At 40.1% G+C, this 24487-nt stretch overlaps 1 protein-coding gene and 1 long non-coding RNA gene across 7 annotated transcripts in view; one reads left to right on the top strand and one right to left on the bottom strand.

The window, feature by feature from the left end:
• Nucleotides 1-16694, top strand: part of LOC122561628 — an 82267-nt gene extending 65573 nt beyond the window's left edge. Inside the window, exon 3 of the long non-coding RNA XR_006315062.1 lies at nt 16622-16694. This is a non-coding gene — a long non-coding RNA (uncharacterized LOC122561628). The remainder of the gene's footprint in view (nt 1-16621) is intronic.
• The window catches only part of cald1a (caldesmon 1a), a 208700-nt gene that overhangs the window by 158333 nt on the left and 25880 nt on the right, over nt 1-24487 (bottom strand). The gene's annotated exons all lie outside the window — the stretch shown is intronic.

A 24487-nucleotide genomic window follows, 5' to 3' on the forward strand; every position in this document is an offset into this window, starting at 1 on the left:
AGTTGGAGGGTTGGATCTGGGATGAGGTGGGGAGAGGAGAGATGTAGAAACTGGTGAAGTCGATGTTGATGCCATGTGGTTGAAGGGTCCCAAGGCGGAAGATGAGATGTTCTGCCGCCAGTTGTCAGGTGAATTTGATTTGGCGGTGGAGGAGGCACAGGACTTGCATGTCCTTGGGGGAGTGGGAGGAGGAGTTGAAGTGGTCAGCCACAGGGTTGTTGGGTTCGTGTGTCCCAGAGGTGTTCCCTGAAATGCTCCACGATTTAGAGTCCTGTCTCACCGATGTAGAGGAGGCTACATCAAGAGCAATGTTCTCAGTAGATGAGGTGGGTGGATGTGCAGGAAAATCCAACACTCTTACATCTTACAAAGCATGCCCATGTTTTTCATCATCATATCATAGCAAGTGACCTGATGGTATAAATATCTCGGGTGCCATCTTATTGGGGCTACTTGAAGCATGCCACACTGAGGAAAGTGTACCACTGTTTATTACAAAAGTGTATTGTATTGGCCCAGGCAAAGAAGTGCCTGTGAGTACAATATATACACACAAGAAGCTAAACAAAATCTATTAAATATTTCAATACTACATTACCAATGTCTAGTTATAACTTACAGGGACTAATGTAAATACTATTTCATCAGGAAGAATACCCTGCTGATGGCAAAAGCACATGATCATACTTGAGCAACTTAAAGGGAGAAAATGGATGAGGTAGTGGTGGAGCTCAGGGTGGAGGAAGGCTTCATGTTTATTGAAGGGCCCAAGTGGTGCACTTGACCTTAGCAAAGAGCAAAGAGTGACCTACCATCTTCTCGGCCCTATTCAGGCTCCCTTCTCCTGACCGGACCTCAGTGTTTCGTCCTCAGCTCTGAGCTAAAATCAATACCGGGCACTGATCACATTAAGACTATGATTCACATTACATAATTTAGAACCCTTCTGGATTTAGGAAGATGGATTATACGCATATTTGGAAGTGTCTTTTAAATTTGAAAATAGTGGGATCTGGAAACTTCAAGCAATTCAGGAAACTCTTAACTACATTTTTTGTTTAGTTTCCATCAGGCAATTGGTTTGAAAACTTTTTCCTTCACCCCTCAGAACTTACTTCACACTGATTTAGTATCAATGTGGATCCTATGAATTAACTAAATACTTGAGCACCGAGGCCCAGAGTACCAGAGCTCAGGAGCTGCATATGACCCATGGGTTACAGTTCAGACACTCCTATAATGCAGGTCAATGCAATTCTTTTGCCAAAGATGTGTTTATTTTGTCCTCTCAGTCTTATTCTCTACATAAATTAATTTTATAAATTATTTTGGACCACAGTGGCAATATAGCATACAATTTGATTTCGAAATGATGTATCATCAAACACAGGCTTCCCATATACAGTATGCGGACGAAACAGCACTTTTTTTATACCAACCTTGAAAACTGCTCTGTGACAAACTCTTTGAAAACTTTTGAGAAGAAATCAGTGAGATTGCTTTCATTTAGCTGATCTTTTTTTGGAAGGACTGTTCTAAATAACTGAATGCCAGGTATTGCAAAATGTCTGTGCGTGTGGGTACGTCAGGCCTCTCTGGCTGGTTTGGCCTACATCCACATCACCAAATATGGATGTGATGCTTACACTGGAATGAAAACATTTCACAGACTCAGTGGCTAAACACCATAGCTTTTTATTAAGTTAAACACAGCTTCACAATTCACACTGTTCAGAAACATAAATCATTGGTCAAGATATCTTGACGATATCAAGTTTAAACCTGGTAACAGCCCTTGGGGATCTTGTTAGGGATACCAAAAATGGCTAAGACTGGACTACGAATGCAAGTAAAAAGGGGGAAAAGTGTGTTTAGTTTTGGTGGCAGTGACATTGACGTTGAATATTTCGACCTTTGCTATAAGTACATGACAAGTGGAAACAGCCTAATCTGGTTGCAGTCAGTCGAGAGCTCTCTAAAGCAGCTCTCAAAATATTGTTGCAATAAGTCAGTACCTGATGCTCCTGTAATGGACTTCACAATGGCAGCTTGATTGGAATTTGCTGCTAGTACTTAACTAACAAAACCTGAGCACTGCAGAAGCTTGGTGATTTTTGAATTTTACTGCAATCTTTTCTTTTGACATAGTAGTTTAGAAACTTGAAGATTCTCCAAGGGGAATCTTATCAGTTTGCTTGTATCACTTGCAAACATATGTAGTTAGAGCTATTCGAATACTGGGAGAGCTTAGTGCCCAGGCACCAAATAGAAAATAAGATCTGACAGGGTCTGCAAACAACATGTGAATCTCTCCACCACACTGTGTTCTCCATCCTGGTAATATGTATTGCCCTTGCAAAGTTCCATCAGATAAAACTTATTAAATAGATAGCTCAGATGTTGGATGGATAATTCATGAACCATGCCTCAGAATAAACCCCAAGTTTTCAAATTTTAATATACAATATCCATCATTTTAAAATCCATGAAGTCCATGACCAGCTGAACTTCTGAAATGCACTCTCACCGGGTGATGACCCAAAGCCAGATAATGACACATTAATGCTCCACATAAACTGCAAGTTGCGCATCAGAATGGCTCTATCAGCTGAAATCTGATTCCTAATGCGGTCCCATCTTGCAAAGCACCACTCTATGCATTTCGCTCCTTATAAGTGCATGGAGTTTGTCATAACCATCAGGGTCCAATTTAAACATCGTATTGAAGGATGGGGGGAAAAGAAGTTAGCTTAATGAAGCAAGTAAGACAACATATGGTGACAATGGCAGAAAAAAAATGCAGAATTAAACTTTGTCAAACAGGAATAACGCTTTTCTCAATATCATTCTCCATCCTTTCTTGAATAAAGGTTTAGAAACTACATCTTGAGAGAGTAGCTTTTAGCATGAAAGTCACTTTTTAAGTTTCTTCCTTCTGGGTTTCTCTTAATGATATATGAAACTGTTTGGGAAACTTGATGCGTGGGTGTTGCTATCTGCATTGTGCAATGTTACATATCTTGCAGGCCATATATGGTTATTTTATAAACTGATGGACATTGCGTTTTTTGTTAAATTACAGCAGCTGGATTTCTTAACAATTAGAGTTGAAGTCAGTGCCTATCTGATACCAGTATTTGATAACCATAACTGGATGAAATCAAGCTATTCATTCTTGAGTTGCTTTTAATACACATTAAATTTAATATCTAAAAATAATTATCAGAATTAAGTTTTTTTAAAAATTCAAATCCTGACATTACAAAGATTTGTTGCTTTATGGAGCACTTGCAGTGGTAAAACCTCCAAAAATTTTATTTACAATTTTTTTTGCAAGATCCATTTTTGTGTCTTTTTAATTTTATTTTCTTCAATCTCCATTTAATTTGTGGTGCCTTAAGGCTCACATGTATCTCTTAATGAGGCAGATACACCGCCTCCTTAAAGCCTCTGCATTGTTGCTCCCAGAATAGCATACAAGTATAGTCAAGACATATCTCCAATCCAATGGGTCGGGTGAGGGTTGCAGTGTGGAGGTGAATCCCTTCTCTGGACCAGATGGTCTGGGTTCAAGGTGTACCCCAGGATGGGTAAACCCAGAGGTGGGTGTCACAACCTGCCCCACAGTTCAATCATTAAAACCAGTTACCACCTGGGAGATGCTGGTCTGTGAAAGGGCAATATTAGTCTGTAGAGATGAGGAGAGCGCGATAGCCGTTTGCATTAAGCAAGCATTAGTCAATAAGCAGTAGGGAAAAATCTCTCTGCCAGGTTGGAGTCATACCTAGTGCAAAGGAAAATGATCATGTTGTCGGATGTCAAATATTCCAGCTCCACAACATCTCGATTTAAATTCCTCAGGGAGGGTCTTCAGCTCAACAAACTTCAGCTACTTCCTCAATGACCTGTCCTACGTCATCAGATCAGAAGTGGGGACATTCATTGATGATTACACAATGGTCAACAGCATTCTCAACTCCTCAGGTACTGAAGCAGTCTGTAACCACATACAGCAAAATCTGGAAACATCTAGTAATATTCAAGTCCCTAGCAATGACTGTCTCTAATAAGCGAGAATCTAGGCACCAATCCATGACATTCACTTACCATTGTTGAATCCCCAATGATCAACATCCTGGGGCTTACCATTCACCAGATACTGAACTGGACCAGCTATATAATTGCTGAAATTACGAGAAGTCAGAGGCTTGGAATTCTGTGATGTGTAATTTACTTCCTGTCTCCCAATACGTGTCCACCATCTACAAGGAACAACTCAGCAGTGTCATGGAATACTTCCCATTTATCTGGATGAGTGCAGCTCAAAACACCATTCAAGACAAAGCAGCCCACTTGATTGGCACAAAATCTATCACCTTCAACATTCATATCCTTCACAATCAATACACAGTGACAGTGTGTACTAACTACCAGATGCACTGCAGTAACACGCCAAGTCTCCTTTAAAGGCACTCTCCAAATGTGTAACCTGTAATGTTTGAAGGGCAAGGACGGCAGATACAGGGGAACACCAACACCTGTAGGTTCCCTCCAAGTTATACGCAATCCTGACTTGAACTACATCACCACTGCTTCACTTTGGCTGGATCGAAACCCTGGAACTCCCTACATTCCAGCAGTTCAAGAAGGCAGCTCTCTACCACTTTCTCCATGGCAATTACACAGAGACAATAAATGTTGGCCCAGCCACTGACCCTTGCAATCCATCAATAGTAAAAACAATATAGAACTGTGTGATGCTGGAAATCTGAAACAAAATCAGAAGTTGCTGGAAAAACCTAGCAACTCTGGCAACATCTGTGGAGATAATGCAGAGTTAATGTTTTGGGTCCAGCAACCTTTCCTCAGAACTGAGTTCCAGAGCCCGCAATTTCTGATTTTGTTTGCAAATTTTATGCTGTATTGAGTACTGTTGGGTGTTTACCAGGTTTATTGTTCCCTGTACTGAAGGGCAGATTCTTACAAAATAAGCACCTTTGAGTAACATCATGTTAGAAAAGAGAGTTAAAGACCTGTCAGTATTCACACCTGCAAGGCAACCAATGAATTAATTTTAATGTTTGGTTCCTGTTGTGATGTAGGTGAAAGGGATCTCTAATCTGTACACAGCTAGGCCACACAAAACAAATGTGATTAGTTGTTATGTGAGCTGTTGTAACGGCTTTGGCTGAAGAAACAATGTTGGTCAGAACACCAGGGGAATGTCCTTTTTGAACAGTGCATTGGAATCTTCCATCTTCTGCTTTTGGCTTTAACTTAAATGTTTCAGTTGATTTGGGGCATCTTTAATAACTGCAATGCTCTCTGAATAATATAGTTTAGTACTAGCTTTTGACGCTGGGCTGAATTTGTACAGCACACCTTGCATGTCTTAAACCATTTAACAGACAGTATTCCACATGTAAACTAATAACCCAAAGAAAAAGACTGGATGAACATTTTTTAAATCATACTGCTTTAAAGTGTATGAGGGGTGAAGAATACAGAACTGATGCAGTTTATTGCTTCATGTAAGAATGTGAAATGAATCTTAATCTGAGTTTCATTGTCTTTTAAGTCCACATTATATGTAGTATATGTAGTATTCCCTGTGCTGAAAGATGTTTGAACACTTTCTGGTCCAGAAAATTACCAACCATATCAAGCACTGGGAATAGGGAGATGAGTGGCGAATTGGATGGGAAAATGAAAGCTTTGTCAAAGAGGAAAGAGCTCTAAGCAGAGACAGGTAACAAGTAAGACTGGACTAGGCAGACCTGCTCTCTTATTAGCCAATTGAATTTCAAGGATGAGTATCTTTTCACTGAAGAATGCTCACACAATCTCAGAAAACACGTACTTATATCCAGTCAGCATCAGGATCTTGGACCTGGGAGGAAGACACACTCATTTCAGAGCACGTAAAAAATGCCAAATTTTTTTTCAAATTTCTTCCCCGCTGCATGACCTAGAACCTCACCCCAACACACACAAATACAACTCAACTCCTTTATTTATTTGCAGCACTATTTCTTTAATGCCTATGATATTTCACTATCCTCATTAGAGCCAAGGACCAATGGCAACTTCTGCTCATTTCCATGTGAAATTAAGAATGTTCAACCAAATGTCCAGTCTGGTCCAACAAGCAAAGGAAAAAGCCAGACAAATATGTTGTGACAGTTCTAATATTTCAAGCTCTTGATTTAAATTGTAAAGAAAGTAAACTGCAGACTACAGAGGTATGAGATTCTGTAAACAAGCTGCCATACATCACTTGGAATACCACACGTCTCCAATGTGAGTTTTTTTCCATACATGTACATTTGTGTGTTGTTACAAAAAGGGAGAGATTATGTTTATCTTGCCCAGGCAATTATATATTTAGCACTGAGAGTTCTAACTGTTTACTTCTCCAGTTAAAGGTAACATTTCTGAACTTCCAAACCATGTAATCTAATTTCCATAATTCAAAACACAGTGGAGCCAGGATAATTAGCTGGTACAACATAATTGTTATCCAAATATGGAGTTCATGGATAACATTCATTTTAATCCTGACTATGAAGTGTTCCAGGGTCTAAGCTGTTCTCTGTACGGATAGATCATCAAATGTATTTTCAAAAGTTCAATTTTTGTATTAGATGGCACAACAACAATAGTTTAACTCGAATTAACTGTGAGAAACATCTCTAAAGCTGGCAGCTGGAGACAAAGGACTGTCGATAAGACTCAGATGAAGGTAAGGGATTTTATGGTGCCACGTTAGTGAGACTGCCTCTGAGCGAGAAAGTCTGGGTTCAAGTTTCACCTCAAGATTTGATGACTATTCAATTGTGTCATATTACCTTCAAAAAGGTTGATTGAAAAGGCAACTGGGAGTAAGGGTTTCTCATACGTGTGTGGTCGAAGGCCCCTACTGCGGAACATGATGCCCAACTCCAGACAACAACATATCCAACATTTAGATTAGATTAGATTAGGTTAGATTCCCTACAGTGTGGAAACAGGCCCTTCGGCCCAACCAGTCCACACCGACCCTCCGAAGAGTAATCCACCCAGACCCATTTCCCTCTGACTAATGCACCTAACACTATGGTCAATTTAGCATGGCCAATTCACCTGACCTGCACATTTTTGCACTATGGGAGGAAACCAGAGCACCTGGAGGAAACCCACACAGACACAGGGAGAGCGTGCAAACTCCACACAGACAGTCACCCGAGGCTGGAATCGAACGTGGGATCCTGGTGCTGTGAGGCTGTAGTGTTAACCACTGAGCCACCATGCCGCCAATACATCGGTTAAGTCCAAAAGCTCAAACTGCAGATGGCACACTGGCCACTGATAATGCAAATCAGAAGCTACGATAGCACTACAGACAAGTCATAAAACAACCTCATCATTCTCATCCCAACCCATCAGTATCCCTACCCCTCCAATACCATGAGAGTAAACAATTGATGAATCTGACAGGTGCTTTTTCTCTGAAATACATGTAACAATTTCATCTCCAACAGCCTATAATGATGATTGGCTTGCAACCTATCCAATAATCTGAAGTCAGAAGTACTGGTATTAAAGTTATGGATCAAACATTTCTTCATGCTAAATTATTCCAGAATTAAATCATAATTTGTGGATACAGAACGAGATAAGAGAACTATTGATTTAGGCATAACATTTCTGGGCAGATTACCTATCAAGATATCACACACACATGTTAAACACAAATATTTTTGTGCGCATTTATAATATACATGTCACAGAATCAAAAGACCAATATCTCGTTTTTATTTTGATGATTTATTTTCATAAGTTTTATTAGCTGCAATTTTGGTTGAATAGAATATGGTTTAACATGAAACAACGCTTGCCACACATTGATATTCATTAGCTTCACACAAAATTTTACAGAACCCTTGGACAGTCCTCACAGCACACTGATGTGCCCTGACACACTGGTTGAAGGACATATATCTAGTCCACTTTGAATGAGACGTTAAAGCGAGGTCATGTATCTGTAGAAGAAGACAGCATTAAAAATCATGGTATAATCTGAGGAGAAGCAAGGGTTCCCCTGTTGTTTATACCATTATTTGTCTCTCAAGCCCTTATGCCATTAAGAAAATATTAACAGCATTTGAAGTTTGTGGGGGCTTTGCTGTCAGAAAATGGATTGCCACTTTCGTCGTTAGAGCAACTGTGGTACACATTCAAAATATTTTGTTCAGTGGTTCATGGAAGCAACTGCAAATGTTAAAGTAGGCTGATCCAATTTTCCCAAAGAGGACCTGGGAAATAGCAGTACTACACTTTAGACCTGGTCTGTGAATGTTCTTTGGAGGGGTTGGGTGCCCCGTTTGAGAGATAAGGCACCCTTTTGGATATGGTCGTCAGACACCTTTCAGGGAAGTCAAGTGCCCTACTGGATTAACAAAGAACAATACAGCACAGGAACGGCCCTTTGGTCCTCCAAGCCTATGCTGCCACATTTTGCCCTTCCATACTAAAACCATATTCAACTATCGGATCTATTCCATTCCTATTTATATAGTTACTCAGGTGCTTCTTGAATGTAGCTATTGTGTCTGGTTCCACCACCTCCTCTGGCAGTATGTTCCAGGTACTCACTGCCCTTTGTCTGAAAACGTTGCTTTGCACATGCTTTTTAAACTCCATTTACCCCAACCCTAACCGGCAGCCTGAACCTCCAACCCACAGTAACTGACCCCTCCACTCTGGGAAAAAGCGTTTCACTTTCTACTCTGTCCATGCCATTCACAGTCTTATAAACCTGTTGAAGTAGACGTGGATTTGTGAATAAAGTGGTTGACATAAGCGGAACAGGCAAGTTCATGGGAACTGTTAAGGTATTTAAATCTTCTGCCCCTTTAAACATTTGAAAACTCTGTGAGGTGCTAAATAAAAGTGCTTGCTATTTTACACTGCTGGTTGACAAAGGCTAACATTAAAGGACCTCTGTTATGTAACTGATTTCACAACCAATTATCATAGTAAAGTACCTGTACATTCGCAGTTTGTTTAACAGATAAAGTTTACAAAGTCTTTACACCATAAGAAATAGGAACTGGAGTGAGCCATTCAGTCCCTTGAGCCTGCTCTGCCAATCAGTGGCCTCCTCTTGACCCCTCCATCTTTGCTCCCAAATTGGCCCCATAATAGTAGAAAATTGAGAGAAATCTTCCTAATACAGTCAGGAAATCAGACATTTTTGTCTGCTGGGAATGATGGTCATCAGGCAGGTGGCAAATAGATGTCCTTAACTGGCTAGTAATTGACAACTTAAATGCCTTAATTGGCAGCAAAAAAGACAGTCGTTCATGAGGCTTCTTACACAGTGCTTAATTGTTGAAAGTGGCAAAGAGAGTTCACCCAATTATTACCTTTCTCACCACGTTCAGGGAATAATTACACTAAGGACTTCATTTAATCTCAGACTAGGTCCTCAGGTATGGTTTGTGGTGGATGTAGAATGAGTGGCCGTGCAAGGGCAAACGGATGGTGCATATATATATGTGTGTGTATGTGCACGTCCAGAATTTGTGGGTGGGTGAAGGAGTGTGCAGAAGTTTACACGGAAGGTAATACGAGTTGATGGGATTGGATGAGTGTTGGAGATGTCATGGGTCATGATGAATGAGCAACTTGTCGGGTCGAGGGACAATTTTCTTTTGTTTCATTCTTTCTTTAATAGCTGTAAAGTGCCAGAAGGCCAAAGGCAACATTTTGCACATCCACACCCAACGGTCCCTGTAGTAGCCTGCAAACTGCTTTTCAGGATGCAGGCATTATACAGTCATAGAGTCATAGAGATGTACAGCATGGAAACAGCTGGTCCAACCCTTCCATGCTGACCAGATATCCCAACCCAATCTACTCCCACCTGCCAACACCCGGCCCATATCTCTCCAAACCCTTCATATTCATATACCCATCCAAATGCCTCTTAAACGTTGCAATTGTACCAGCCTACACCACTTCTTCTGGCAGCTCATTCCATACACATACCACCCTCTGTGTGAAAAGGTTGTCCCGTAGGTCTTTTATATCTTTCCCCTCTCACCCTAAACCTATGCCCTCTAGTTCTGGACTCCCTGACCTCAAGGAAAAGACTTTGCCTATTTATCCTATCCATGCCCCTCATAATTTTGTAATATCCTACCTATCTGCGACTCCATTTTCAAGGAGCTATGAACCTGCACTCCAAGGTCTCTTTGTTCAGCAACACTCCCTAGGACCTTACCATTAAGTGTATGAGTCCTGCTAAGATTTGCTTTCCCAAAATGTAGCACCTCGCATTTATCTGAATTAAACTCCCTCTACCACTTCTCAGTCCATTGGCCCATCTGGTTAAGATCCTGTTGTGATCTGAGGTAACCCTCTTCGCTGTCCACTACACCTCCAATTTTGGTGTCATCTGCAAACTTACTAACTGTACCTTTACCTCACTCATTCTCTTCCCAAGCCCTCAACACACCACCACCACCTTTGACGTTGCCTGGCGGTATACGTGGTGATAAAAACTGAGTTACTATCTCAAGTCCGATATGACTGTTCTGCTTCATTCTCAAGAAATCAGACTGGATTTAAAATTTTAGCTCATTTTCTCGGTCTCTGAGTGACGCCAAACTGGGTTTCTCCAATGCCACCTGTTTTTACTTGTAGTGGATTGTTTGGAGTCTTAAAGGCCATGATAACCATGCCCAGTTTATGGTGTAATGGGAGATAACATAAGCATTTCCAGATTAAGTGAAACACCATGCTGGAGGCAAACTCACACTACTCAAATGTAACATTTCACAGAAAATGCAATGTACATGAACAAGGTGATTGAGTAATGTATAAAATTCTTCACAGTCCATTTTTTCGGTGCAAATTATAATCTAATCACTGCCATCTTGTAGATGTTACATGCTGAAAAGTAGAAAATTAGGACTCAAAATGTGACATGTATATGCAATTAGATGCCCTCTCTTTCCTTTATAAATCCATGCACAGCATAGCATGACTGGCTAACAGCTTGATATGAATCTCTGGAATGCCTCTTCCTATAATTACAATCATTCATGGGTCATGAACAGACCAGAGAGAGACTGAATAGGAGATGAAACTGATGCATAAGCATTAAGATAGACATGATTTACATCAGTATACAGGATAACCCCTGTATCCGCAGAATCGTTTTCCGCAATTTACCGCGGACCGAACATATAAAAAGGAACCTTCCAGAACCAGGGAGCAGGGGGCTGCCAGGAAGGTAAATTTCCCACTTAAACGAATGGGTTCACTCTTATCCGCAATTTCGGGCTTCCACAGTGAGTCTTGGAACATGTCCCCCACGGGTGCAGGCAGGGGCGGGGGGGTACTATAAAGTAAATTGCGAATTTATCACCAAAACACACAATTCTAAAAGGTTTCCACTCGTATTGTAGGTTTACAACTCAACCATTTGAATGGAAATGTTATAATGGATTCAAATGGGTAGGTTGTCATTTTATACATAAACACCATTCTGATCCATTTATAATTTAATTCTTCTACATTTATTTGAAAAGACCCACTACGATGTTTTTTCATCTGCTGTTTTCTTTGTATGAGCAAGCCAGTAAACAGTACTTCAAGTATTCTACAGCTGATCTAAACAATTGGATTATCTTAGCTTCCAACTGGTATCAGTCGTGGCTCAGTGGCAGAGCTCTTGCCTTTGAGTGTGAAACCTCTGAGGTGATAACGTACTTCAATGTTAAATCTAGGTCGTTGAATGTTGTGCTTAGGAGGATTGCCCTGTTGTAGGTGTCTTCTTTCATATGAAATACTAAACCGAAGTTCCATGTGCTCTTTCAGGTGGAAATAAAAGATCACAGGGGACCACATTGAAAAAGGGCAAAGATGGTTTCCTGCTTTTTTTTTTTAAGAGACTTAAATTTATTTATTTAAATCAATCTGCAATTAATACAATCCAATGGCATTAATGTTAAGCACAAAAGTACTGCATCATGATTAGATTAGATTAGATTAGATTAGATTAGATTAGATTACTTTACAGTGTGGAAACAGGCCCTTCGGCCCAACAAGTCCACACCGACCCGCCGAAGCGTAACCCACCCATACCCCTACATTTACCCCTTACCTAACACTATGGGCAATTTAGCATGGCCAATTCACCTGACCTGCACATCTTTGGACTGTGGGAGGAAACCGGAGCACCCGGAGGAAACCCACGCAGACACGGGGAGAACGTGCAAACTCCACACAGTCAGTCGCCTGAGGCGGGAATTGAACCCGGGTCTCTGGCGCTGTGAGGCAGCAGTGCTAACCACTGTGCCACCGTGCCACCACTATAGTCATATAGCATGGAAATAGACCCTTCAGTCCATCTAGTCCACACCAACCATGTTCCCAAACTAAACAAGTCACTTGCCTGCATATCCTTCCAAAACGTTCCTGTTCATGTACTCATCCATATGTCTTTTACCAGTTGTAACTGTCCTTGCATCTATCACTTGCTCTGGTAGTTGATTTCACATAAGAATCACCTTCTGAGTGTAAAGGTTGCCCCTCACATCCTTTTCAGATCTTTCTCCTCTCACCTTGAAAATATGCCCCCAGTTTGCAAATTCCCCATCCTCGGGAAAAGACCTTTGCTATTCACCAAATCTATGCCCCTCACAGTTTTATAAACCCCTACAAGGTCACCCTGCAACCTCCTAAGCTCCAGAGAAAAAGCGTCCCAGCCTACTTTGATAACTCAAACCCTCCATTCCCGGAAACGTCCTGGTAATTTTTTTCTGGACCATCTCCAGCTTAATAATATCCTCCCAATAGCAGGGTGACCAGAACTGCACACACTACTCCAGAAGAAAGTACTCATTGAAAGCAAATCTGGTTCACAGACGTCTATTAGGGGGGAATTTCTGCCTCCCTCACCTAGTCTCCCCCATAGGTGACTACAGACCCATAATGATACTCTGTTCTTTGCCAACTGAAATGGTGTAGCAACAGCACTCAAGTATCATGAATGCGCTTCAACCCCTGCTTCTCAAGGGCAATTATAGAGGGGCAATAAATGCTGACTTATTGCCAGAAGTGCCCATACTTGTAAATGAATAGAAAGAAATAAAAGTGTCCTGGCCAGCACATACCCCTCAGCCAACATCACTGAAACAGATTATCTGACCACGTTGCTGATTTATAGCCTTTCAGATCACAAATTGGGCTACTGGGTAGCTTTTCAACCACCTTCCAACATTATGGCGGTGACTACATTTTCAAAAGTACTTAATTAGTTGTAACACTTAATCAAGATGGCCTAAGCTTTTGAACATTCCTTTATAAATCCAAATTATTTCTCTCTTAAAGGAGCAATGCTGCTTTTAATAATTAACTGTTAGTAACTTTTTAAAAAATATAAAGTAATGTGCTTATATTTGAACCGTAATGGTGTGAATGAAGAGAGAATAATTAACCTCTAATCAAGCCTCGGAATCTTTAGAAGTAGATGCATACTCAGACCAAGCCAGACTCTGGAATGTGGACTGCCTTCTGATCAAACAATAAAGATCATTAAATCTGTTTTGGGCATCCAGACTTCCCTTATGTATTCCGAAAGAGAAAAAAATCATAAGTTAAAGTTTCTACACAGGACTGGTGGGGTGTTGTGAGGCAAGCTGGTTTAATTTAAAACCTTACACTACAATTCCTCCAAAATGTTAAGGACTGGATATCAAGTCCCTCAATCTCCCTCCTGAAGTGAAACAGAAGGGCACTAGTTGTGAGTAATTTCCAAAAATGGCTGGACATAGCAGAGGGAAACAAACCTTCTCTCAGACCAGAAGGACTGTCAACATTTTAGCACATTTAGATGTGTAATATGGATTTAGAATAGCACATTTGTTATTTTATTTACTATTACAAAGTCTGCAAAATCAAGTCATACTCTGTTGAGATTGTTTGCTTGAAATATTTCTTCATTCATTTACCGATTCAATGTTCTTATTTAAAAAGTGTAAATCAGCTCACCTGTCTAAAATCTGGAACAGTACATTTCACAAGATGACAAAACAATTACCCAGGTCATTCAGCAAGAGGATTAAAACTCCAGGTTATTCTACGATAGGTAGAATCTATGAACGTTATGGAGTAATAAACTGGTGGTCTGCTTACATGGAACAAACCAGCAACACAAACCTTTGACAGTGAAGGCCTTGCTATGTTCAGATATTATGGTGCATTACAATATGGATTTTATCGCTTATTAAAACTTTCTATAATTTTATTTAAAACTATTTGTCATTCCATTTGATTGTTAGGACCCTTAACTTTTATCCATACAATGGTGGTTTGTGTTCAATTTTATGATGGTCTAGCAGTATGCATGAAGCTGAATGCTTGGCAATTTATAGATTGATATGTATCCAAATCGTTGAACAGTTTATTGGAGATGTCTGTTTGTGCCTCTTGGCAGTTTTCAGTATTCTATTCAAATACAAAATTCACAAATTTTAGAAGCCAGAACGCTGACTCTTCATTTCCATAGCTCCGTAGCAGAGGAGATAAGGCATTTAGAGGACTATATACAAGGCCATTTCAGTATCCAGGTTGAAACTTTATTGCTGGAACAGCACAGCAGGTCAGGCAGCATCCAGGGAACAGGAGATTCGACGTTTCGGGCACAGGCCCTTCTTCCTGAAGAAGGGCCTGTGCCCGAAACGTCGAATCTCCTGTTCCCTGGATGCTGCCTGACCTGCTGTGCTGTTCCAGCAATAAAGTTTCAACTTTGATCTCCAGCATCTGCAGACCTCACTTTCTCCTCCATTTCAGTATCCATTAAGGCTAGAAATAAACAACAAATACTTAAATTTATATAGCAGTTTGAACATGGTAAAAGTGTCCCCAAGCAGTTCACATGAATACCATGGGATAGGATTTGACAAGGAAATTTGTAAGGGGATACTAGGACAAAAGCAAATTATAATGGGTGCTAAAAATTGGAAATAAAAACAAAAGCAAACACCGGAAATACTCAGCAGACCAGACAGCATCGGTGAAGAGAAACAGAATTAATATTTCATGCCAAGTGACATGAAAAGTCATTAACATGAAATATTAACAACTCTCCTCAGTAGAGATGCTGCCTGGCCTGCTGAGTATTTCCAGCATTTTCTGTTTTAATTATGTTAAATGAGAAGAGATTGGTTTTCAGGAGTATCTTAAAGGAAATGATAGAGGTGGAGAGGTTTGGAAAAGGGAACCCAGCTCTTGGGTCCAAAGCAGCTGATGGCACAGTACCAAAACAGGGGAGCAATTTTCATCAGGAGCACACAAGAGACCAACTGAGAGGTTCACGACTGTCAAAGCAGGCTACAGGAAGAGAGATTTGGTAGATGATGGGTACTTAACAAATTTGCATCAGATATATTCCCCATCTGCTCCTTCGTGTTTAACAGTGGGTGAAACTTCAGAAAGTAGGTGAGGTCTGACAGAATAATGCAACCATTCCAAAATTAAAATGCATATCAAGCTCATTTTACACTTTAATTATGCAGTTTTGCTACACCAAATGAACAACGGTAAACTGGCATTGTTGCATCGCGCAGTTAGCCTTGACACCAAACCAATAATTTTCAGAAAACTTGGCTTGAATATATGGCATGTGTGGCACTGGCATGCTGGGAGCATTTGCCAAGGAGTTGTCAAGACCAGGGTGGTCAACTCTAGGTTCTCAAAATGGACAATCTCTGTGCTGCTTGCAGAAGTGGCATCTTCCTATAAGTGTACCTGCACACTTTCGGCTGGTGTCACATGAGAATGATATAACATTGGCCTCTCTCCAGAAGCTTCCTCAGCTCCACTACCCTCACATTCAAAAATCAAAGGGCACAGGACTTTTCAGGCAGATGGTTGCATCTATATATTCTGGGGACGTGGCCGACCGAACTGAGAGCAGTACACGATGCTGGAATGCACTTGAGAAGATCACTGCAAATGTAGGAAGCACAATGGTGCAGTTTCTCTTTTCGTTTAGTTGCCAACCAAATTATAGTTTAGCACAGTGGCTCTCACCACTTTCCCTCTATGACCTCATTCTGAAGCTGGAACATTGTCACAGAGAACTATAACAGTTGGTTACACTTCAGAGATGAAGTATGCCTGTTACAATTTGATTAGAACTCTATGATGGCTATTACTGCCTCAGTGTTCGTGAACCCACTTGAGGTCATGGCTCCTACTCTGGAAGCCTTGGTTTACTGTGAAGGCAGCTCAAAAATAATTGTCCAATTCATAAAGAACAGTCAATAATATCATTTGCTGTATTTCATTTTGTGCTTAAGCTGCAACACAATGGCTATCAAGAAGGTAAACTTAAAACTGACATGGTGATAGGTTAAAGGGCACTAATTTTCTTTTCCACTGACACAAATGTTTCTTAACTTGTGATGTCAATTTGGGCATTTGCAAGGAACTCATTCAGTGGTGGGATCATGGAATTGCTTAAAGGTTGGAAATTAAAAGCATGTAGGCAGTGAAATAAAACTGGCATACGATGACAAATTGAGTTAACCACTGTGTGCCCTTTTCTGACATTTGACTTGATCAGGATCTGCTGTCAGTCATAACACGAGGAGTCCTTCGAGCTTTTCAGAAAGTTCCAACTCATGAGTGATGGAAAGTGGCAAATCAAGGTGGAAAATGACTTTCTAATAGATGTTTATTGTTCGTGGGACTTTGATGACCAAGGCCAGCATTCAGCATCTGTTTCAGAGGTTTGTTAAAATTAAACCAAGTTGATATGGGTCTCGTTTCATTATGAAAGGTTGGTCTGATTAGGGAAGAAAACTTGCTGACCTTAAAATGATATTCGTAAACTTGCTTCTTTCTTTTTTAAAACAACCTGACAGCTTCGTGGATAATTAGAAAAAAAGTAATTGAATTCAACATCTGAAAATGCCATGGTGGGATTGTAACTCTCATTCTCTGGGATGGTTAGTCCAGGACTTTGAAGCGTTGGTGGAATTATACAATAAAAGCAGCACAGTTCTAGTGGGAAAAGTCCTGCCCATTTTATGGATATTGTCTATCATCTGTTGCAGTACATATAATTGTGATTTTTAATAATCTTAGAAAATTTTGAAGATTTTCCAAGTTCTGTCTGCTGTGCTGCGCAACTACTTGCATTTCCATTATTATTTCATGTGCAAATACAGATGCATTTTACTATGAACAACAGCACAACCTTGGCTTGTCCTCCACAAATCTGATGAAAGACTGCAAGTTCCCACATTTGATCATCATTATGTTGTCATTCAACTAAAATAAGAGCCAGTCTTTTCAACAAATAAATAACTGTGGTCCTAATCGATGTAAAACAATAACTTCTGGGAATGAGAAGCAAAATAGACACAACATCCCACATATATTCATCCTCTCAACTAAGCTTAATGCTTCTTTAGGCTGCAATATAAGTATGTTAAATATATTTACAATATAGGGCCACATGTGAATAACACCATTTCTACAACCAGGATGTGGTTTTAAAGTTTGTTATAAGTTGGCAAGTGGTAGTTGTTAGGATTCAAGTACTCTCCAAAATGTTTCTCATGCCCAATATAAAAATATATCCGTAGGTGGCCCTCACATTCCTTTTGGACTGAGATTTGATACTCTAAAGGAAGTGATTCTTGGATAGCAGAGTGCCAGGTGAACAATTAACCTTATTTTTAACCATTAAAATGCACAGTACAGAGTGTGAGATCTCCTTATACACTTGGATTTCCCCAACTGATGGAAACATAATACTGACAGACATGTCTATTTCTGGTTAAAAAAAAGATCAGTTTATTAAATTTCAGATTAACAGCACAAATACTAAAACAAACAAGATAATTAATTAAATTATAATACTCAGTAAGAGCCAATTAGCTACACCGCTTGTGTATGGATCAAATTAGCACCAGCAACTCAAGAGTTCAATCCCTGTTTGGACAGTGGCAGACTCAACATGTCTCCTCACCCTTCTCAAATAAGACACAGCACCTTGTTATTGTGCACTGAGTAATCCCCAAGGACCTGCTCCAGGCAGATAGCTGAAGATTATACTTGGTGTAACTCAGATTATGTGTCACAAAATAATAGAAAGCTTAAGCAGCTTTCTGTAGAATGTCAAAGAACTTGCCTCTTTATTAAAATGCTTTTATATGACAGCTCACGGGGTTTTACCTCACTGTCCTTCAATGCCTGCAGAATGTGACTTTGAAATGGGCTTGGTTTATTGTTCTGCAGCAATCAGATGAAAATACTTAATTGTTCTTCTAAAGAAGCTTACAGACTCAGGACAATTTTAATCTTCCAGTGATCTTTCAGTCATTGAGATACAGACCCTTTGGTTAAACACCGAACATAATCCCAAATTATCTAGGAATAATCAATCAATCAGTATAGAATTGATAGTTATACTAGAAAAACATAGATTGCTTCTCAAGAGTCAGCTTAGATGTTCTTTCAGGGCAAAGAGTTTCAGAGAGGGTTGATGGAGGCAATCCCATCAATATGGTGGAATGGACTTACAAAAGGCATTCAATACAGTGCTACACAACAAACTTGCAAGGAAAGTAGGTCATGGAAAAGCGACAGTAGCAACACAGATATAAACGTGGCTGAGGGATAGAAAACAGGAAATAATGATAATGGATACTTCTCACACTGGAAGCTATGTAGTTGAGTTCACCAGGGGTCAATATTGGGATCACACTGGAGCAGAGGAGGTTGAGGGATGATCTTATAGAGGTTTATAAAATCATAAAGGGGATAGATAAGGTGAATAGCAAGGGTCTTTGCCCTAGGGTAGAAGAATTCAAAACTAGGGGACAGGTTTTCAAGGTGAGAGGAGAAAGCTTTAAAATGGACATGGAGGGGGGAGCAACCTTTTACACAGAGAGCGGTTTGTATGTGGAATGAACTGCCAGAGGAAGTAAAGGATGCAGGTACAGTTACAACATTTAAAAGACATTTAGATAAGTACATGAATAGAAGAGGTCTGAGGGATATGGCCCAAATGCAGACTGGTGGGACTAGTTTAATTTGGGAACATGGTCATTGTGGAGTAGTTGGACCGATGAGTCTGTTTCCATGCTGTATGACTCTGACTCCAAAAATGATCTAGATTTTGATTCAGATTTTGAGAAATATACAAAACATGGCAGAATTGGACAATGTGAGGAGCACAGTAGGGAATTTTAAAAGGACATTGACATGTTGGTATATTGAGCAGATAAGTGGCAGATGAAGTTCAATGTGGAGAAGTGTGAGGTGATCCACATGGGTACAAAGAACATGGGGAGAGAGTATAAAAGCAAAGGGCCTGTTATAAAGGGTGTGCGAAAACAAACCTGTGGGTATATGTGCATAAGCCATTAAAAATGGCAGAACTGGTAGAGAGAGCAGTTAAGAAGGCACACAGTATTCCAGGCTTCACAACTAGGTGTCCAGATTACAACAGCAGGGAGATGATGATGAATTTATATAAAACTTTGGTTAAACTTCAACTGAAGTATTATGTACAGTTCTGGCTACCATATTTTTGGAAGGATGTGAATGTATTGGAGAGATTTCAGAACCAGTTTACTAGAATAGTCCCAGGGATGAGACCCCTCAGTTATAAAGAAAGATTGGAGAAGTTGGCACTGTTTCCCAGAAGAGGAGAAACCGGAGAGGAGCTTTGAAAGAAGTTTTCAAAATCATGAGGTGTCTGGACAGAGCAGACAAGGAGAAATTGTTCTTGCTCATCAATGGACTGACATTGAGGGGGAACAATTTTAAAGCTCTGCAATAAAGCAAATGCAACATTTGAAAATGTTGCTCACACAGCCAGGGGTCCGGGTCCAGAGTCCACTTCGTGGAGGTGTGTTGGAGGCAGGTTCAAAAGAGACATTCAAGAGGGCAGTGGAGGATTGCTTGAACGTGCAAGGTTAAAGGGTAGAAGGCAGAAGATCATCAATAAGTTAGACTGGTGAGAGAACACTCCCTGGGACTGCCTCCTTTCACCATTTGATTTTCCTACCTAGCACTCAGTGATATGCCCGTTAGTGTTTACTGAATACTGGCAGCTTGCCGTGTACATTACAATTAGACCCGACAATAAAAACAGCCCAGGCCTGCTGCCAGAATCATCAAGGAGATGGAGCAGTCAGACCATACTCCTGATTAATTCCAGATATCAAAACTGTCACCACAGATTTCTCGGCTAACATTTGCTCACACAGTGGCACTGGCAGTTAAACAATAAGCTCCCTCACAACTAAACAGATAGTGAATCAAAGTAGAAACTGAAAACAATAGCAATCTCCCAGAAATCCAATAAACATTTTTTTCCTGAGATGGCTAATTAAAACAGTTGATGATCACCAATAACTGTATACAATTCCAATGTTATTCATTATTTCTGAACCAGTGAATTACTGAACTTTGAACTGCTATCTCCACATAAACCAAAGTTTTTGGATTCTTCTACTATCCCCAATACAAAGAAGCCAAGAAAGGAGAATTTCTGCTAATACTCATGGACAACGCCCATATAAAAATGTCCACAATGCTGGCAAGCCACATACTGCTTATAAAAGTTAATACATTGTGAAGTTTCTGCATTATTAATTAGGGTAGATCTGTGATGACATCCTTTTTGTACTATTCATCATAACTGTTAGTGAACAAATTAGAAAACATTGAAAATGTCATGTAATCAATCATGAACTTTATTTGATTTCTGAAGCAATGCATTTTAAATAAATCAACTCTTTGAAATCAACTGGTCGCATTGTCACCACCAGAATTTACAGCAACCTATAGACATCACTCGGACTAGAATTAGCTAGGGACTGATTCAATGGCTATTACATTTAGCCATCAGTACTCTATGTTCATGAACAGAATTCAGTTTTTGGTAATTCACAGGATTCTTCAGAAAACGTCATGAGTCACACATGTTGGATTTGGATCTCTTATAGTTGTAACAAGTGTATTCATGAATAAGGGCGAACGTTTTAGATCAAGTTCTTGCCAAGACATAGTTCAATATAGGAATTTTTTTGACACTGAAGAACTGTGGACATGTCAGCTGCAATACCATTACTGAAATAAGGACTCACAATTCCAAACAGGTGACCTCCAAACTCATGGTATGTTCACCACCTTCATGATAATCACAATCACAATCGCAAGCTCAACAAGGTGAACAGGGTGTTTTGATATATATCGGAGCACCTTTGGCAATACTTAGTTCATGGCAATCATAAAAAAGTCTTCTTGTACTTTGTGGTACTAATGTGGCATCTTCTTTGAGCTGACTGCATACATTTCACATGAAGGTTGAAACGCTCAGTCTAAATAATAACATATTCAAAGAATTATAGAATCCCTACAACGTGGAAACAGGCCATTTGGTCCAACATGTCCACACCGACCCTCCGAAGAATAACCCACCCAAACCCATTCCACTACCCTATTACTCTACATTTCCCCTGACCTACACATCCCATATATGTTATACTCCTTTCTCTCAAAAGTGGAAAAATTAGAGGGATCTTTGTTCTTTATTCTGTCAACGCTTGTAGGTATTGTTGGCAAGACCAGCAGTTGTTGCTGAACCTTACTGCCCTGGAACTGATCGGCTTCCTATGCCGTTTGAGAGGGTAGCTAAAAACTATTTCTCAGAAGTCAACCACATTGATGGGTGTTCATGACAATCAAAGATAGATGTCATGGAGACAATTACTGAGACAGGCTTTATATTTCAAATGCATTAACTGAACTTTTTAGAAGTACACTAACTCTGGTATTGAGAGAGGAACCCATAACATCCAGAGTTGGCCTGGCTCTCTCGTTTATCAGCCCCAGTTTACCTGACAACACCACTACATGCAAGTTTCCTACACACACACACACACACACATATATAAAGCTATATACTTAAATATGCAACACATCACTGATCATTAACTTCCTTCAAACACTGCTCAGACCACTATAGAATTGTGTTGAAACTATTGCTGTTGAGGAAATGGATAATTACATAAAGTTAGTCCCAGAAATCATGACCATGAACTAGCACTGATTGTCATAAAAACATTTGTTTCATTAATGTCATTTAAGGAAGGAAATCTGCCATCCTTGCCTGGTCCATACCACAGAGGTACCACACGTGAGTGTAGATCCATAACAATATGGTAGACTCTTTATTGCACTCTGAAATGGCCTAGTAAACAATTCAGTTTAAGGGAAATGCAGGAGGAGCAACAAATGCTGTACATATTATTGATGCCTATGTCTCATATAGAACTCCATTTCACATCAAGGACCCAGTTTGAAATGTTTTGCTCCACATCTGAAGGCGTTCTGCAACTTCAAATAGCAAAATATACTTGACAGCCTGGGTCGTTGATGCTTCCCCCCCACAGAAGTAGCAAGTGAAGATGATAAACTGAGGGAAATGATCCTGTGCTGAGCGAGAGGAGATAGATGCATTAGGAAGTCATGGTCCTTCATTGATAAACATTGTGGTGTTGTCCATTAACTTTAATATCTCTGTTGTGATGAGCTGTGCAAAAGTCAGTATTTTGAATTTGGAAAAATGCACCATATATCGTGCATATTCCAAACAATTTTATTGTCACATCGTATTGGTAACTTCATTTTTAAAGTAACAAAGGAAAGGAACATAAGGAACAATTGCAACATTAAGCATGTGTAAGGAAAATGTTGAGAAAAGGCCAGGAACTGATGTGATCCATTAGATGGTATAATTTATTCACTTCCCACTCTCACTCCTCTAGCAGGAACAATGGCAATCTCTGACAGATATAAACATAACTAATCAACAGTAATCAAGTTTCAAAAAAAAAGGAAATCTAGAAAATGTTTTCTAGACTTGTCAATGCAATTGGACAGACACTAGAAGACCATTTCAAGCCATAACACTAATTCTTGCACGAAACGAATTTCCCCTTTCCCCACTGGTCTTACTTTCCTAAAGAAAATCTTTTGCAAGTGCAGCATTGATTATTAATGTCCATCCCCCAATTCTGTTCCATGGACATTCAAGCTTTCTACTTTACTGCTGATGTCCTTAAATAGCACTGTCTACTAACCAAAATGTTTCTGCAATCTCTTCAAAATGAGAACATCTTTTTCTTATATCCCTTGGCAAAACTACTTCACATTGTTACCACACGTGGCTTGGAGAAACACGCATAACTTGATAAAGGCAGACAGTAAAATAAGTGCCTGGTACCCAAAAGCAAGTATCTCATGCCTGGACTGATTGATTGTAATAAGAGTTTTAGCCTTGGCCTTAGGGGTCAGTCTTTTTGGAACAGTTTTGTCTTCCTTTTATTGTTCATTTCAACTGAACTTTACACAATCGGAGATTTTTGTTCTCTTTATGGCAATATTCCAGATTCTTTAGAGATATTTGCTCAGTGATACATCATGAACAGTCGGGAATCATATTCCCTTCAGAGACCAAGGACAGTAATGGAAAGATTTTACTATAAACTTCTATTAAATGTCAGGCTGTGTTATTATTGTAATTAAAAACATTGCATGTAATTAAAACATATAATGTCTCGTTACAGATATCATTCTTCATATGACGTGGATACATTTTGAATGAAACCCTGTACAGGTCCTTTGAGTCTCTCTATGACCACAAAAATTACCCTGACATTTTTCCCCTGTTGCACTTGGGGCAACAAACTGTCTGCCAGATGGTGATAAATCTGCCATGATCTCATATTCAAAGAAATGTTTGGTTAGGATAAAATGTCTGCAGCCAATAAATGTGTTAAAGATAGGGTTGGTCGATTCTTGCTTTAATGTCTCTAGCAGTGGATGTGGAGGTTTGGAACTACTTTGCAGCTGGTTTTGTCTAACATGTCATGAACTGCTTGAAGTAGGCCCTTAATTTTACTTTATTTCATATCCTTTCTCCTTCCATTAGTCAAAAGTTCTTTTGGAACACATGCCACAATAATAAAACAATGTTTTACTAAGCTGAAAATGTGTTGCTGGAAAAGCGCAGCAGGTCAGGCAGCATCTAAGGAGCAGGAGAATCGACGTTTCGGGCATGAGCCCTTCTTCAGGAATGAGGAGGGTGTGCCAAGCAGGCTAAGATAAAAGGTAGGGAGGAGGGGCGTTGGAAATGCGATAGGTGGAAGGAGGTTAAGGTGAGGATGATAGGCCGGAGAGGGGGTGGGGGCAGAGAGGTCAGGAAGAAGATTGCAGGTTAGGAAGGTGGTGCTGAGTTCGAGGGTTGGGACTGAGACAAGGAGGGGGGAGGGGAAATGAGGAAACTGGAGAAATCGGAGTTCATCCCTCGTGGTTGGAGGATTCCTAGGCAGAAGATGAGGCACTCTTCCTCCAGCTGTCGTGTTGCTATGGTCTGGCGATGGAGGAGTCCAAGGACCTGCATGTC

The sequence above is a fragment of the Chiloscyllium plagiosum genome, chromosome 23 (assembly GCF_004010195.1).
Source record: "Chiloscyllium plagiosum isolate BGI_BamShark_2017 chromosome 23, ASM401019v2, whole genome shotgun sequence".
Taxonomy (NCBI): Eukaryota; Metazoa; Chordata; class Chondrichthyes; order Orectolobiformes; family Hemiscylliidae; genus Chiloscyllium; species Chiloscyllium plagiosum.